This window comes from Oryctolagus cuniculus, chromosome 9 (genome assembly GCF_964237555.1).
Source record: "Oryctolagus cuniculus chromosome 9, mOryCun1.1, whole genome shotgun sequence".
NCBI lineage: Eukaryota > Metazoa > Chordata > Mammalia > Lagomorpha > Leporidae > Oryctolagus > Oryctolagus cuniculus.
Window position 1 is genome coordinate 37,233,249 of NC_091440.1, and position 18,722 is coordinate 37,251,970.

General features: G+C 41.8%; 1 protein-coding gene across 8 annotated transcripts in view; it reads left to right on the plus strand.

Moving 5' to 3' along the window:
- Positions 1 to 18,722, plus strand: part of TBC1D4 (TBC1 domain family member 4) — a 220,050-nt gene that overhangs the window by 112,585 nt on the left and 88,743 nt on the right. The window contains exon 1 of one of the 8 annotated variants that reach the window (XM_051850608.2): positions 13,436 to 13,677. The exons of the other annotated variants lie outside the window; for them this stretch is intronic. The gene's annotated coding sequence lies outside the window, so the exon portion shown is untranslated. Of the gene's footprint in view, positions 1 to 13,435; positions 13,678 to 18,722 lie in introns of those variants that run through there. 8 annotated transcript variants of the gene reach the window in all.

Below are 18,722 nucleotides of genomic sequence, written 5' to 3' on the forward strand. Positions count from 1 at the left end.
GTTTTTTTTTTTTTTTTTTTTTTTTAAGTAGTAAAAGAAAGGGGAAAGGTTAAGGATCTCTTTAGAACAGAAAGTCTCTTCTGTTCATTTGGATGATGAAAACTCTCCCAGTGGCATAATACCAGAAAATTGGGAGTCTCCATTAGGGCTGCTTTATCAGGACTCCTGTAGGAGCGGTGTAGGGAAACAGAAATATAGATAAGAACACATGAGCTTACTTGCTTTTTTCCTTCTTCATAAAGAATATAATTAAAGTATAGGAGCATAAAATGCTGAGAAGTTGGAGTAAAGAAAATGGAGAGTTGATTATTTACAAGTTCAGAGTCACAGCTCTTGAAAAAGTTTTGAAAATTTAATCTTATCTAGCTCATTATCATTTTAGAGACAGATATCTAGAAATAAAAAGTGACGGGGCTGGAGCTGTGGCACAGCGGGTTAAAGCCCTGACCTGAAGCACCAGCATCCCATGTGGGTGCCGGTTCTGGTCCTGGCTGCTACTCTTCCCATCCAGCTCTCTGCTATGGCCTGGGAAAACAGTGGAAGATGGCCCAAGTCCTTGGGCCCCTGCACCCACTTAGGAGACCCAGAGGAAGCTCCTGGCTCCTGGCTTCAGATCGGCACAGCTCTGGCTGTTGCAGCCATCTGGGGAGTGAATCAGTGGATGGAAGACCTCTCTCTCTTTCTTTCTCTCTCTCTCTCTCCCTCTCCCTCTCCCTCTCCCTCTCCCTCTCTCTGTAACTCTGCCTTTCAAGTAAATAAAATAAATCTTTAAAAAAAAAAAAGAAATAAAAAGTGTCTACATTTTAATAGAGGAGTTAGATGGACAAAACTGATATACTTAAGCCTTAGATTTAATTGAATATCTTAATTACATCAACACCTATGTGTGTTTGCTTGGTTGGATCAACTAAACTAGGAGTTTTGGGATTACCCAGGAGTGGAAAACAGTACTCTTTGAAGCTGATGAGTCATTTTCTGAAATGAGGCTATTAGTCTCCAAGGACTTCTAGACATAAATTATCCATCACACATCTTTGCTCAACATCTCAGTCAGTTCTGTGTTTATAATAAACATAAGTCAAATAGACTATATGAGATTCCATATTACATAAGAGGTTGTTGAATTTCTAAAGCATTCAGTTCAATCATCAACTATTTTATTGAGTATTAAACTCTTGTTAGGCATTGTGGCAAACATGGATGTTCAGTGGTGAATACAAAAGACATCATCCTGCTGTTATATTCCTTGTAGGTTTGGCAGACTTTGAATAGGTACACAACTGAATACACTCTTGTACATTTTGATAACATTTGGCAATGAAGATGTTTATTATATTGAACATACATTTAATATTAATGTTCTGCTCTTTAATATATCACAGTAATGATAATTTATTGCTTTGAAACCATAGATTTTATAATTTTCCAAGGAAAATTAAGGCAATAAATAGGTTCTAGCAATTGGAGGTATATTTTGCCCTGAATTATTATATTACTTTATGATACTCATATGTATTCATTGTAGCAATAGAAGTCCCCATTGAACTCTATTTGGCCCGGTTTAGTTCACATATATAGTATGTATAAAGACCAGGGTTCTTCAAAATGTTCATGGAAAATGTGTATTATGTGGCTGGCGCCATGGCTCACTAGGCTAATCCCTGCCTATGGCGCCGGCACCCCGGGTTCTAGTTTCTGTTGGGGCGCTGGTTCTGTCCTGATTGCTCCTCTTCCAGTCCAGCTCTCTGCTGTGGCCTGGGAGGGCAGTGGAGGATGGCCCAAGTGCTTGGGCCCTGCACCTGCATGGGAGACCAGGAGGAAGCACCTGGCTCCTGGCTTCAGATCGACGCAGCACACTGGCCATAGCGGCCATTTTGGGGGGTGAACCAATGGAAGGAAGACCTTTCTCTCTGTCTCTCTCTCTCTCTCACTAACTCTGCCTGTCCAAAAAAAAAAATGTGTATTATGTAAAAACTATGCATGGATTTCAAAATTTTGGGTGGCAAAATAAAAGCTTACTTTTAATTCCATTTTTCCATGAATTTTTGAAGTGATTTCATATGTATGTATGTTGTGTGTATGTATGTATGGTATAAAATAGAGTATCAGTGGAGAAGCCAACTGAGTTAAGATATTGCTTAGGATGCCTGCATTCCAAATCAGAGCACCTGTGTTTGAGTCCTGTCTGTCTTCCTAGTTCAGCTTTCTGCTCATGCATCCCCTTGGAGGCAGTGGTGATGGCTCAAATAGTTGGGTCCCTATCACTCACTTGGGAGCTTTGAATTAAGTTCCAGGTTCCTGGCTTTGGTTTGGCCCAGACCCTGTTGTTGTAGAACTTTGGGGGAGTAAACAAGTAGATGGGAACTTTCTCTCCTTCTGTCTCTCTTCTCTGTCTCTATGCATTTTAAATAAATAAAATAGTGCATAAGAATTTTAAAAAATAGATTAGCATTAAAATGTCTTTGCAATTCAAATTTTTACAAGTTCTGACTGGTCTTAGTTGATCAGCAAAATCATACTTAGATAGGAGAGTCAGGGATTGTCTTTGTGCTCATTTGTGTTTTAGGACACAGTTGTAGACCTATGGGACAGTACAGTGTTATTTACATCATGTAATATTGCAGCTGAGCCATTTTCTAAAAGGATTTATTTTATTTATTTGAAAGACAGAGTGACTCAGAGAGGCAGAGGCAGAGGCAGAGAGAGAGAGAAAGAGAGAGAGATCTCCCAGCTGCTGGTTCACTCCCCAAATGACTGCAGTGGCCAGAGCTGAGCTGATCCGAAGCTAGGAGCTTCTTCCGGGTCTCCCATGTGGGTGCAGGGACCCAAGGACATGGGCCATCTTCTACTGCTTTCCCAGGCTATAGCAGAGAGCTGGATTGGAAGTAGAGCAGCCGGGACTTGAACTGGTGTCCATATGGGATGATGGCACTACAGGCTGTACCACAGTGCCAGCCCCTAGCCATTTGTTCTTATTGGACCTTTTTGTTCCCATTGGCTTTGAGGGCCATTTTGAAACTTGGATAAAACTGAATTGCTGAGACATTTTCTTCTGGGAACAAACAGGTATTGATGAATGAATCAGGAGGTCATTTGTAAGTCAGATAGCTCTTTTCCATAGCTTTCGAGAACAAAGTCTACAAACGTAGACAGATGACCACAATTGATATTCTTGTAGGACTCCAGCACTTTTTAAACAGTATACTTTTTGGAGACCTTTTTTTTTCAAGATTTGTTTATTTTATTTGAAAGGCAGGAGTTACAGAGAAAGAGAGAGAGAGAGGCCGAGACAGAGATCTTCCATCCATTGCTTTACTCCCCAAATGGCCACAGTGGTGGGAGCGGGGCTGCTCCCAAGGCAGGGGCCAGGAACTTCTTCCAGGTCTCCCATGTAAGTGCAGGGGCCCAAGCACTTGGGCCACCCTCCACTGCTTCCCCAGGCCATAGCAGAGAGCTGGATTGGAAGTGGAACAGCCTGGACTCAAACCCATGCTCATCCTGGCACCATAGGTGGCTTTATGCTCTATTCACAGTGCTGGCCCCACTGTGAGGTGTGTTTAACATTTAGCTACTTCACTGCTTGGGGCTTACAGTTCTTCACTGTACTACACAGTTTTTGGTATTTATTTAGCAGCTGTATAGGAACTAGAGGATCCTATTATTTTACACTGAAGGAATGATATTCACACTTTGAGTCAGACACAGAAAATTGTATGACATGTAATCTCTACTATTTTTGAAGACAGAAGCATATATCATAGATACTTCAGAATAGTTTATTTTTTAAAGATTTATTTATTTATTTTGAAAGTCAGAGTTACACAGAGAAGGAGAGGCAGAGAGAGAAAGAGAGAAAGAGAGAGAGAGAGGTCTTCCATCCACTGGTTCACTCCCCAATTCGCCACAATGGCTGGAGTTGTGCTCTTGCGAAGCCAGGAGCCAGGAGCTTCCTCCAGGTCTACCATGTGGGTGCAGGGGCCCAAGGACTTGGGCCATCTTCTACTGCTTTCCCAGAACATAGTAGAGAGCTGGGTTGGAAGTGGAGTAGGTGGGACTCAAACTGGCGTCCATACGGATGCCATCACTGCAGGTGGCAGCTTTACCCGCTACACCACAGTGCCGGCCCCGTTAGATAGTTTAAATAGTTATAGACCTCAGCTGCTCAGTAAGTCCTTTGTGACGGGATAAATACTGGTTAAAAACATGATGCTGTGTAGCCGGTGTTGTGGTGCAGTGGGTTAGGCCACCATCTAGAACACCAGCATCCCAGATCAGAGTGCTGTTATGAGCCCTCACTGTTCAGCTCCCTGCTAATGTTCCTGGGAACACTGGAGACATGGATGGAGTTCCTGGCTCCTAGCTTTGGTCTGGTCCAGCCCCAGCTGTTGTGGTCATTTGGGAAATAAACCAGCAGATGGAAGATCGCTCGCTCTCTCTCTCTCTCTCTCTCTCTCTCTGCCACTTTGCCTTTCAAATAAATAAATCGCTTAAAAAAAAACCATAATGCTGTTTCCTGTATTTGACCTATTGGAATGATTGGCATTCTGTATTTCCCAAGCTGAACATAATTAAGAAATATGTTATGTTAATTATAATTACTATTTTCAGTGCCTTCAGAATGCACCTGAATAATACATGGGTTGAAATAACTTTTAGATGGTTGTTCATGGGGTGTTGCCCTATTGCAGTCTCTATGGAAGCATGATAGCTTACTTAAAGATCGTTAGATGAACATGGTTCTACTTGGAAAAAATATTTACAAATTTCGGTAACAGCTATAGATGTAGCTTTACTGGTATTACTATCAGAGGTATCTTGTTTTCCTTGGGTAGCAAGAAACAGTCTCATGACTTTCTTTGAGGAAAAGTTTCGAAACACCCTAGTCTAGTCTTTATTAACAACATATTTCTGCAAGCTTCAACTTGAGTCTTTACTTTTTGGAATCATTACATGATTTAAGTACTACGACTTACATCTGTTTCCAGCTTTTCTTTGCTGAAGAGTTCTGATTGATAGCCTTTCTCTAAGATGTCGTCGATAATTATGACACCATTAGAAGTTGTCCCTGAAGCCTGTCCTTCCTTTGTCAGTAATAGAATTTTAAAGTAGGTGCATGGCCATCTGGCATCGGGACTACATTTCTAAGCTTCTCTTGTTGCTGGAGTTTCTCTAGTTCAGGCCAGTGGGGTGTAAATAGATTTGTTGTGTGGCAGCTTCCTTAGGAAAGAGACTCTCCAGTGTGTGTTGGGGGAGAGATAATACCTCTTATTCTCTTTTGCACTTATTCATTCCTTCTTCATGTTTTGGACCATTGCGTCAAGGGTCTCTAGGGTAGAGAAACACAAGAGAAACCGCATGAGTCTTCGATATTTAGCGGCATGGTGGAATACACAAACAACTGTCACCCCTAACTGAACTTTTAATGTGGCAGAGCAATACACTTCTGTTTTGTATAACCAGTTGCTGTTTTGGATTTCAGTTATAGCGAGTGCATCCCCTCTCAGTGGCCGGTTGAACAGGTTATAGATAATGTGAAGTACCCTCTTAATGCATATTCTCACAGAGATAGTTAGGATTCTTAGAGGCAAGGGTGAAAACCACCATCCAGATAAAATGGGCAGCCCCCAGAACTGAAGAACAGGAGCTCATTAGGTATACCTCCGAGGATGTCTATAACCAGGGACTCTAACCCTGCAGGATCCTCTCTCTCCATATCATGGTTCTAATTCACTTTTCCTCTGAGTTTCATGACTGGCTTTGTCCAGGAAAAGTCTGTGGTTACCTGTGGTACCAGACAGACCCCAGGTGGAAAATGGCTGTATCTCATCTTCTCTTGGAAAGATATTTGGGAGCAACTCAGGTTAACCTGGTTTGGGTCCCATGCCCACCTCTGTGCCTGTTACTAGGTCAGCTTGGACTCTGTGCCACCCTCCCCCCCCCCCCCCCCGCTTTTAAAAGATTTATTTATATCCTTGAAAAGTCAGAGTTACAGAGAGAAAAGGAGAAAGAGAGAGAGAGACTTCCATTCACTTACTGACTCTCCAAATGGCTACAATGACCAGCGCTGGGCCAATCTCAAGCCAGGAGCCAAGAGCTTCTTCCAGGTCTCTCACATGGATGGCAGGGGCCCAACGACTTGGGCCATCTTCTGCTGCTTTCCCAGGCACATTAGCAAAGAGCTGGATTGGAAGTGGAGTAGCTGGGACTCGAACTGGCTCCCACATGGGATGCCAGTGCTGTAGACAATGGCTTTACCCACTGCGCCACAGCACAGGCCCCAGAGTCTGGGCCGGTAGTTGTGCCTCCTTTGTGAGGGGTCAGAAAATTGGACTTGGGGAGTGTGCAAGGATTGGCAGAGTCCACTGTAACAGTTTGTTCTAGATAAACCTGGGTGCTATTTAGAAAAAAAAAAACCAGTATCTATTTCAGCTGATAATTCACTCCTAAATTATTTACAGTTACAATCATCTTGGTCTTTCTTGAAAGCAGCCCCTGTGTAAAAACAGTAAGGGCTGCTACTTTTGCTTTGACGGGTTTCTGACTTCGAAGTTGTGAAATTTGGACAGACTACAGCTCAGATAGATCCTTTGGGAATGCTGATGAAAAAGAATTCTGGCCACATTATCACACTCCTGCAGGCCAGTTAATAGAAACCACTGAATGGATTTCCTTAATCTCTTTTAACTTTGCTCACGTTGATCTTGATGCTGAATCGTTACTCTGATCTTTTCAATATAGAATAACGCAGTGTTTGGATATTAGAGAATGAAGCTGTAACCTCCTGAAAAACATTTCAGAGCCATACATTCTACTTAAAATTCTAAAATAAGAGCTTCTTTAGGGAATTGTTGGGGGCCTTTAGTGTACTGAGTTACCAAAGTTTATTGGAAGTTTTAACAAATTACAAAAGAGCAGTTAGTTGAAAGTAATGCTGTCATGGCATTGAGTTCTATTGATTGAGTTTGGCAATTTCTGCCTACTGGGTGTGTGCACAAAGAGTGAATAGGACCTGGTATGACTGGGAAAGACTGATCACGACACAGGGCACTCCTCTATATGGCTTTTAGGCAATGCTGATGTATTTCAGTGACTTCAAGGGCAGAGGTTTATTGGTTGTAGAAATTCATATTCAAGTCATTTGTGAGCTGCATAGAAGGAAAATGATCTTTTTCTAGAACCCTGAAGTCTTGAGCTTTTCATTGTTTTCTGCAATCAAAGATGTGTTGCTGTGTCACCTAAATTGCTCAGTACTTCCCCTTGATGTCGTTTTGCTGGATCACACAAACGATGGGGACCAGAAGTGGGCTTCAATATTTAATGAAGAAAGAAGAACACTTTTTGACAGCCAATTAATTATCAGCTCAGAAAATCATCGTGGTTTCTAGGTGACACTCGGCATAATTCCAACCAAAAAGAAGGAATGAGGGGTAGCAAGGCAGTCTTGCTGCAAGATGTTACAGTATTAATTTTTGATTCCACATAGCAGTATCAGGAATGCTTCATTATGACTCATGTTGTTCCATTGAGTTTAATTCTACTGTGAGGGCTGGAGCCAGTGCAGAGTTCTACTGTGAATCGTTTCTATGTAGAGACCAGTGCTTTTCCTTTACCCATAAAAAGTACAAGTGCTGATCAGAGATTGGGCATTGGGTTGCCTGTTAGTGCCCTGCTGGCCTAATTTTGGAGAGGCAAATGTGTAATCCTTGAGTGGCATGCAGTTAGGAGTTTTTCTTCTTGGATGAGGGGAGACACTTGGCACCCTCGGTGCTTGATGATAATGTTTACAAGTAACTGAAGTCTAAATAAAAGTTCAGGAATGTCGTGTTATTTTCATTTGCAATGTGAAAAATCTGTTGTGGTGGTATAAACATCTGAAGTAATGTGGCAGGCCAGGACAGAAATAGGTTTCTGAGAAATGTGTGGCGTTTTTGTTTCCTGATAATATTACAGCTTTATCTCTTGATCTCAGGGAGAACTGGCCCTGTCCGGGTCCCTCTGGGCTTAGCCCTAACTGCTTTGCCTCTTTTCCCAAGGCCCGTTTCATTTCACAACTGAGCCTGGCTCAAAAGTTTCTCTTCTCATGAGTTCAGACATTTCATAAGTAAAAACTACTTAGTAAGTGTCCTGTTTTTAGCATTTTGTTTAGCTGACTTTATACTTTCATTTTGTTTAGCTGACTTTATACTTTCATTATATTGTGATAAAGGAACAAAGCACATTTCTCTTATTACATTTAGTATTTCTTGTTTGAAAATATCACATTAAATGTCATCAAGTTTGACTCAGCTACAATGTAATTTTTCAGTCTAAATTTATTAACTCATTAGTCTTATTGCCAAACTTACCTACTAAGTTAAAATTCCAGTTAATTTACTATCTAATTGTCAATTTTTTTAAACTTAAAATGGGAGTGATAGTAATAATGTTCTATGAACCTTGACATTTTTTCAGTGTTTTAAGAAATTTTTGAATTTTTGTTTTTGCTCAATGTGGGGAATCTCCCTCTAGTGTTTACTGGAGTAACTACAAGAATACGGAACTGCACTAAGTGAACATCAAATAATAAGACTTCTTTGAGGAACAGAAAGCATTCTGTGGAATAAAGAGTAGTATGATCTCACATTGAAAGTGATTTATGTTTGGTAGAGGAATGCGCTGCATTGGAAACTACGAGTCTTGTAGTTCTAGCAAAATTCAATAAATCACATTGGGGTGGGGCGGTAGAGGGGAGAGCGTTCTTAGGTGTCCCTGTCCTGTTCTGTTTTTGCAATTAGAAAGTGGAAGATTAACTTCTTGATTATTTGTTTACAAGAAGTTTTGCCTTCTTGCTTTGATGACTTCTTTGCTTATTTCACCTTTTTGTTAATGAGCGTATACATATCCATATACAAGAAAAGAAATATAGAATTATTTTTCACAAGTGACATATTTTATAATAAAGGTGTGCCATCCTTATTTTGTAAACAAAATAGTTTTTTTTTCAATTTTTGGCCTAACTACATGCACACTTTCCCTAAAATTTATTCCATACTTAAATATTGCTTGTGTAGGATAGCTCCCCCTCTCATCTTAGATAGAGGCAGTAGTTTGCTGACATAGTTTCATTTTAGGGTGCAGATCCTCTCTTCTGAATCTAGGAATTCCTGAGTTTCACCTACGCTACTTAGGATCTCTGGTTGAATCTTAGGTTCACATACAAATGCTTCCATCTGGGGGTCCCATTTTGGGGTCATGGAGGCACAGTAGGGTATCCTGAGGGTTCTAAAGATAATGTGACCTGACAGTTATCCAACAGTCAGCCTTGAACTAAGTTTAATGCTGAATATTCAACACTCTTAGGTCTTCTTCCCCATCCTTGTCTTCGCAAGCTTCCTGTTTTACGGAGGAAAATTCTGCAAGCTACAAACTCCTTCCAACACATCTGCCTGCACCTTGGGTTTGTATGTCACTCTCCCTTCTACATGAAGTTTCCCTAGTTCAGTTAAAGCTCTTCCCTTGGGCGGGACCCTAGATGGTGACCCCTCCCCCAAACACCTATTGCAGTCCATTTCTCCAGCAATTCTTCCCTCTTTGGATCATCACTTTCCCATTCACTACAGGATAATGTCTGTTGGAAACTATCATTTTAGACATCTTGACTGGTTTCATCAGCTCCTCCTGCCCAAATAGAGTTCGTGTTGTTTTGGATTTTATTCCTGAAGTTCTCCTTTGAACCTGCTCCAATAAGATTTTCAGTCTCAGCCCCAACAACAACATTTCGTCAAATGACTTCACATTGATTACTCCCCTCTTCTTGGAAGCATTTCTTACTTGGTTTCAGGATACTGTCTTCCCCTGGCTTCCCTCCTGCCTCTTGCTGAATTTTCCTTTTTCTACATCCATCCAAACTATAGGCATTAAGTGCCTCAGGGCTTGGACTCTGGAGATAATTACCTCCACCTGGCTCTCTCTGTCTCTGTCTTTATCTGTATTTGCTCTGTTGATGAACTCATCTCATCTCATGCCTTTAAGTGCCATCTATATCCTGATAACTTCCGATTTTCTATCTCAGCCTTCATCTCTCCTCACAGCTCCAGACACATATATTCAGCTGCCTGCTCACACCTCCCTTTGGATGTCGGTAAGCTTCTCACAATTAGTGTGTCCCAAGCTCCTGATCTGCAAGCCACCTTCCTGTCTCAGCCTCCTTTGCTGGCAGATCATTTTTCTAATTCCTCTGGCCCTACACCGTGAAGTCATCCTGACTTCTTCTCCCCGCCACCCGTCCTCATTTCCATCGACAGATCCTGTTGTCTGTACATTGGAACCACATCCAGCAGCTGGCTCCAGCTTCCTTGCCACAGGCGGGCTCACCTTGTTCGGTGCAGTTGTCCATTCTCCACAATGCAGCCAAAGGGACCCTTTGAAAATATGACTTAGAGCCTATCTCATGTCCACTCACCACCCTCCCAGTGGCTCCCTGTTTCCCAAGAATATAATCCAAAGGTCCTGCAAGGCCTGCTGTGTCTGACACCGAACTCCCATGTTCCTGCTGCAGGCCTGGCCCTGCATCTCCTGCTGTCTTGCATCCAACCCCAGTGTCTCCCCACAGTTCCCTGAACATGTCAGGCCAGTTTGTGCTTCAAGGCCACTGGGTCTGATGTTCTGTCTGCATGGAATGTCCTCCCTCAGATAGTTGCAGGGCTCATGTCCTTGTTGACTTCCGGTTTTTCTCAGATATTATCTCACAAGGGAATTTTTTCTCCCAAATGGCAACTTTCCCCCTACAAATGTCCCTCTTCTCTGAATTATTTTTATCCTTGGAACCTTTCACTGTCTAAAACTTTACCCTTATATTTTTCTCGTCTTGTTAATTATTTTTCTCTCTCCCACTTAAATTTCACAATGGCAGGGAGTTTTATTTAGCTATAACTTCTCTCTTCTTTCACCTCCTGACACAGCACAGCCTGGATTCTTTTTTCAGATGAATTAAACACTGTTAGGTTCTTTCACTGTCCCAGCACTGAGTCAGGCACATTTGCACATTTTATTCTACTTTCCTAGCCTACTTTTGAAATAAGCATTGTGATTTTCCATTTTGCAGATGAAAATACTGAGCTCAAGAGGGGTATGAGAACATCTTTGTAGACAATAGGAAGGATGGGAGTGAGGCTCTACACTGGCCCTCTAACTGCATGCTATGTACACTTCTAACATGCCAGGTGACAGGCTGCTGCCTTTGTTAAATAGTGATTTGTGGGGGGCAGACATTTGGCACAGTGGCTAAGGCGCCACTTGGGTTGCCCACATCCCATATTGATATTCCTGGGTTGAGTCCCAGCTTCCTCTGCTTCCAAAACACAGCTTCCTGCTGTTGTAGACCCTAGGAGGCAGCAGATGATGGCTCAAGTACCTGAGTCTCTGCCACCCATGGGAAACACTCAGTTGGAGTTCCAGTCTCCTGGTTTTGGCCTGGCCCAACCCTGGCTCTTGCAAGCATTTGGGGAGTAAACCAATGGCTGGAGTATCTCTCTCTCTGTATGTCTCTGCCTCCCTCTGTCTCATTGCCTTTCAAATAAAATCAAAGCAAAGCAAATCACAGCTTTGCTTCTGAGAGGGAGTTTGAAGGTGCCTGCTTTTGCCTGCTCCTTCACATTGACCTTCTTAGCACCCGCTGCATCCGCTGTCTTTTTGCCTTTCCATTTCCCTCTAGCACTGCACTGAGCCACTTCTCCGGGGAGATTCCATTCTCTTAAATCCTGCAATTCTCCAGGTTTCTTTCTGTGATTCCTGTGGCTTTTATATCTGATCACTTTTGGAAGTTTGGTGTGGTCACAGAGTGAAAAGGCAAGTCCTGTCCCCTACAGATGTATTCTGGCAGCATGATCAGCGAGACGGAATGAGCAGGGAGATCCTCTCGAGAGTTTTAAGGAGTTTCTCTCTCTGGTGTTTGTGTTCATGCAGAGGCTGCCCGGGAAGCAACAGTTAGAGAAGAGCTGGACCAGAAATGGGTTTGGAGCAAAGGGCGGAGGAGATTTGAGAGCTAAAGCCTGGGCTGAGAGGAAACTGTCTTGGCTCAGAGCCCAAGGATCAAAAGCAAAGCTACTTGTCTGGTTCTGGTTTAAGTCACAGAGATACTGTGCTCTGCTTTCTTTGGCCTCCAATAGTCTAGTCCCTTGTAATCTCATCCTTTTCCTCTTTGCTGGTTTAACTTTTGAAGTGAACAGTTTGTTTCCACGTCTGTAAAAGCAGATAGTGGGGACTGCTGATCACTTAGGAGAGTCCTGGGCCACCTTTAGCTTTATAGTGCTATACTTTTAAATTTTTGTTTCTTTGAGACACACACACACACACACACACACACACACAGAGAGACAGGGGAAAGAGAATCAGCGATCTGTCATCTATTGCTTCGTTCTCCAAAGACCTACAACAACCCAGGGCTGGACCAGGCCAAATCCAGGGGCTCAATCCAATCTCCAACATAACCTGGGGACCTCTCATGGCAGCCCACATAGGGCTGCAGTGCTGGCGTCCCATATGGGCACCGGTTAGAGTCCCGGCTCTTCTGCTTCTGATCCAGCTCTCTGCTGATGTGCTTGGGAAAGCAGTGGAAGATGGCCCAAGTGCTTGGGCCCCTGCACCCACATGGGAGTCCCAGAGGAAGCTGCTGGCTCCTGGCTTCGGCCTGGCCCCACCCCTGGCTGTTGCCACCAGTTAGGGAGTAAATCAGCAGATGGCAGTTCTCCCGCTCTCTGTAACCCTGACTTTCAAATAAATAAATCTTAAAGAAGTAACAGTCATTTTTTAAAATGCCAACCTTTATCAAGGCAGGAGACTCTCAACATTTCCCCCATGTTTCCTGAATTGTCTATGAGCTAATGTTAATCATTTCTTAAGCCAAGCAGGATTGTAACTAATGTTAATCATTTCTTAAGCAAAGCAGGATTATAAAGGGACTCTCACCTTCCCCAGAGGCAAAATCACTTCCAAAGCAGGTCCATTTCTTTTCCACATTGTCCTGAATTCTTATTCCTTCTCATCAGGCAGTTTTTTCAGTTTCGTGTTTTTCCTCTACTTTTATTTTTTCACACTTATTTAAATTTTTCTATCTACTAAAACTATTATAACAAAGATTAATCAGAAGTCAGATATTTCATATTATTATAAAAGAATGGACCTCACTATTCTTTCTTGTTTAAATAGGAAGATTATTCTTGTGTTCATATTTGAATCCGTTTTTAAATGTTTACTGAAGTTCTTCTGTGTATCGTTGAACCCTATGAGGAAGACCAATGCGCTCTGGGTTAATCTTAATTAGTCAGTGTTAGACACTCGTGATCATTCAAACAGCACAAGAAGGACAGTTCTCTGCGAAATGGCTGTGTTTCTTTTTAAAGAAAACTGGAACTTTGGCTCCTGAGTCCCGAGCAAGCTGTGCATTTCCTGGTTGCAGGCCGAGTCAGGAAATACTTAACTCTGGAAGTACTAACGGCTGCTTGTGGGAAGTTTTATAATTGGCTGCCTGCTGATAACGCGCGCTTGAACAAATGCAATGTGATTGCTGCTGGCTTACTTAGAGGGAAGGAGAAAACTTCTGGAGTGCCATGCAGGGTTAGCGCGGCGGACGGCATCCACGTGGCGTGGTGAGAGCTCTTCGTGGACGACTCGTGCTTTCCACTGGCTTTCTCATCGAAGGTACCTTTCCTTAGTGCTCTTCTATCCAGATTTTTCTCCTGTGTTTGCGTAAGCCTTCAAACAGCAGTGCATAGTAGTAGTAGAATGTGTTGTGCTTGGAAGTCAGGTATTTTTAAAATACCAACGATTTCTTGTAGTGTGTAAGTAATTATGATAATTAGTTAATGACAGACAACAGCACAACATCAAGGAATGCAGTGGCAGTTCTGTTGTGTATTGAGTGAGGGATCTAAATTGTTTTACTGAGGTCACTGAAGGTGTAATAACAAAACACCAGCTGTAGGTGGCACTGTGAATTTTCTGAACATCATGGGATGCTTGTGCAAAGTCCCATTTGTTTTATTGTTTATTGGGTTGATTATTGTGTTAAGGAAAATGAATAATTATGGACAACTTTACCAATTTACATTATTTCTGGTAAATGATAAAGATGATTGTCCCTCTCTTGAAATACATTATCTTGTACCTATGTTGACATTCAACTTAAAATAAACTCCCAGAATTTGGATCTAGATGGGACCTTATAGACTGTCCAAATGGTTCCCCTTCATCTTGATCTGTAGTAGACTGTATCCTGCTGCACAGATTGGACATCTCCTTCCAAAGGAACTGTGCAAACTATTGGCAGAGCTGAGAATAGAATGTAAACCTCCTAGTCTTTGGTTGGGTAGAATCTTTTTCCATGGTGTCCCTTTGTGTACAAGCATAAGTGTTCCCCAGAGTAAAAACTGTGCCCTTGAATTGGCTGTCAGTCCCCAGCAGGTGCTGTGGGTGATTGGCAGATGCTGAGCTGTGGAACTATTTGTACCTAGAATATCAATAATGGGCACTACAGTATGTGGCATGAGATGCCCCCTTGCATTGGAGGTATTCTGGTGACACAGACACTTCCTAGTGTGGGTGAGCCCTGGGAAGAGTGAGGAACCATGGCTTTCCATTTTGGAGAGGGCGGGGTTGGAGAGTGCCAGGTCTCTTGAGTCATCAGCTGGAATTTACTAAAGCTGTCTCCCTCTGGAGCACTTTTATCAGAGTCACTGCTACTTATGTGCTTCTGTTTTCTGACCGCATTCACTCCATGTCTTCAGAGCAGAGGCTGTCTTTCCACATGGAAGAGCTCTAGTAAGAAACAAACTTTCACTCAGAAGCTCCCCAGATAAGTGGTGTGGGCCAAAGAGACGTTGAAAAGATTCAAGACATACAAAAAGGGTCCAAAATCATTTCATAATATTTGTAAATATACAGATAATGTATATCAGTTAACTCTGTGCCACAGGTGAATGCTAACATTTCAAAATCTTGTATGTGCAAGTATGAGATAGAAATTTTATTTCTCTTGCATTGCTTCTGACAGGTCCCCTACACAAGTGATTCAGTGAGAGGTTTTCATGATTCTCTGATAACTCATTTTCCCACTATAGATATTTTACCATCCTTATATTATCTGTCCCTTCCAGAGCGGGCTGAGTGTGCGGTTAGTGTCTGTGCAATGCCAAGCTATGTATCTTGTATCTTTCACGTAAGGTAAGCCAGAACAAAGCCAAATATTGTAGGTATGTAGCCCAGGTCATCTAAAGTAGTAGTTAGTCATAACATGAACAGAAGGGAACTAGAATGTGTTACATGGTGTAAAGTTAACACTTAAAATTATTGGGAGATTAAATTACCCACTTGGGTCAGAAATCAAGATAACAAGCTTTACTTACGTAAATTGGGTCCTTTACTGAATTACACTTAGGTGTTGAGCCTTTACCTGTGGTCACAGGGATTAGAGAAATTCAAACGCTGATCTGTTTTTCCTTAAGAGGTCTCAATATGACAGTGGATAAAAATGGGCAAACCAATAAAACAGAGGACTTGACACAACTAAAGTTGAACTGACTTTATTTGCAATCTCCCATGCAGAATAAAATTAGGGCTATACTGAAAGCATTTAAATATTTGTAACAGGATAAGAAATTTACAGATTTTTTTTGTTCAAATCCTACAAAAATATTTCTGTTTCTGCACTCCCTAGAGATATTTTTGGAAATAAGGAGTTCTTGGATTAAAAATCAGATGAAAAGTATTTAGTGGAATACAGCAAGAGAGAAGAAAGAACAGTTTCCTAGGGCTTTGCACAACCCACTAGAATTGATTATTTTATTTTTGCAGGACTGAATGTGAGTCCACCCTCCATAGCTTTGGCCTCTGTCAGGTTGAGTAAATCACATATTAAGGCAAGAAGAAAATGACAGAAGGCTAAGGGTACTAGACACATATTGGCACAACTGACTTCATCCCTGAGACGTGTCATGTTCAGTGTGAGTCATTGTAACTATAGCATGTGGATTTAACTTTGCATAGGAAATACTCAGAATGGCACACTGGAATTCTTGTGACTTTTACAACTATGCGTGCTGTAGAAGTAGATCCCCCCAAATTACACAGAAGTGGAGAAATTCTCATTTAAAGATTTAAAGACATACATTGCTGAATAGGAAGTAGCCTCAAAGTACACAATTTTTATGAGCAATTTTCACTTACACTTGGAAACTTTCATGAGAAGAATGAAACCCAAAAAACAGTTAGGGTTGTAAACTTACGTGTGAGGCTGGACAAAGTGTAGTAATGTGGAACCATGACAAGACAAAGGAGTAAATAGGAAAATGTGACAGGAGAAAGGAGTTTGGGCTAGGGCCATTAATGTTCTAGTACCATTGGTTGAACTCTGTAATTAACACACAATTATTCTTAGGTGTTTAAATTTTAACTGAAAAGTGATCCCTGTTAGGAATTTGGAAAACATTATGCTGAGTGAAATAAGCCAATCCCAAAGGGACAAATACCATTTGTTCTCCCTGATCGGTGACAACTAACTGAGCACCAAAAAGGAAACCTGTTAAAGTGAAATGAACACTATGAGAAACGGTGACTTGATCAGCCCTTGCCCTGACTGTTGATGAACAACTTAATATGTTATCCCTCTTAGTATTTTTTTTGTTTGTTCTACTTAATACTTTTGGTTGAATACTATAATCAATACACAATTCTTCTTAAGTGCTGAAACTTAACTGAAAAGTGATCGCTGTTAAATATAAGAGTGGGAATAAGAGAGGGAAGAGATGTGCAATTCGGGACATGCTCAAGCTGACTTGCCTCAAACGGTAGAGTTAGAAACATACCAGGGGATTCCAATTCAATCCCATCGAGGTGGCATGTACCAATGCCATCTCACTAGTCCCAGTGATCAATTTCAGTTCACAATTGATCGTAATGATAGGACTAAGAACCAAAGGGATCATATAAACAAGACTAGTGTCTGCAAATACTAGCTGATAGAATAAAAAAGGGAGAGAACAATCCAACATGGGAAGTGAGATACACAGTAGACCCATAGAATGGCAGGTGTCCTTAACAGCACTCTGGCCTCAGAATCAGCCCTTAAGGCATGCGGATCCGGCTGCAAAGCCCATGAGAGTATTTCAGGCATGGAAAGCCAAGACACTCTGGGGAAAAAAAAAAAAAAAAAACTAAATGAAAGATCTCTGTGAGTGAGATCCCAGTGGAAAGAACGGGTCATCAAAGAAGGAGGTACCTTTCTCTAAAGGGAGGAAAGAACTTCCACTTTGACCATGGCCTTGTCTAAATATGATCAGAGTCGGTGAACCCAGGGGGCTTCCATAGCCTTGGCAGCTCATGACAAGAGCCTAGGGTGATTACTGAGGCCATAAACAAGAGTGTCAAGTTGTTAAGTCAACAACAGGAGTCACTGTGCACTTACTTCTCATGTAGGATCTCTGTCCTTAGTGTGCTGTACATTGAGATTTAATGCTATAACTAGTACTCAAACAGTATTTTTCACTTTATGTTTCTGTGTGGGAGCAAACTGTTGAAATCTTTACTTAATGTATACTAACCTGATCTTCTGTATATAAAGAGAATCGAAAATGAATCTTGATGTGAATGGAAGGGGAGAGGGAGTGGGAAAGGGGAGGGTTGCAGGTGGGAGGGACGTTATGGGGGGGAAGCCATTGTAATCCATAAGCTGTACTTTGGAAATTTATATTCATTAAATAAAAGTTAAAAAAAAAAATGACCAAGGGGATAGGTTAGTTCAGAGGTAGGTTTCCTTTCATCTTGACTCCCATGACTGGTGATACACATGGAGGATACCTTTCTCTTGGGAGTTTACTTTTCATTTAAGAAGAAAAAGAAAAATCAAAGTACTCTTCTGGAATCTGTTGTTTCTCAAGTATCTTTAGCTCCAAGCAATCAATATGTGGCCTATAAGGATACTGTAGTAAACTAGGTGATAGATGATGGAGAATAAATATTCTGTTGTATGAATGTATCTCATTTTGTTTATTCACTTGTTGATGAACATTTGGGTTGTGTCTACTTTGGGGGGATGATGACCTAAGCTCTTCTGTGTTTTACATTTGTGTACAAGACTTAGTATGGACATGTTTTTCCACTTTTTAAGGTAAATCTCTAGGTTTCTGAAATGGCTGGGATATGAGTAGGTCAGTGCGTAACTCCTAAGAAAATTCCGGTTTTCTAAAGGGGTTGTGTCACTTTGTACTTCTGCGTGTGGTGCATGAGTTCCCATGGCTCTGCATCCTTGCCACACTTGGTCTTTCTTGTTGTTAGTCATCCTTGTAGGCGTGGGCATATGGCGATTTCAGTTCACATTTTCCCTGATGGCTAAGGCTGATGGCCGTGTCTGGGTTTTCATCTCTTCACCAGAAAGTTAATATTATCCTCATTGTTGGGACTTTGGTTTCTTTGAGCTGAGGCTTATGAACATTTCATTTATTTATTTATTTAAGGATTTATTAATTTTGAAAAAACTACAGAGGTAACGGGGAGACAGAGAGATAGATCTTCCATTTGCTGTTTCACTCCCCAAATGGCCCTACTTCCCAGCACTGTGCTAGGCTGGAGCTAGGAACCAGGAGCTTCTTCTGGGTCCCAAACACTTGGGTCATCTCCCGCCGCTCTTCCAAGTCCATTAGCAGAGAAGTGGATCAGAAGTAGAGCAGCTGGGACACGAACCCGCACCCATA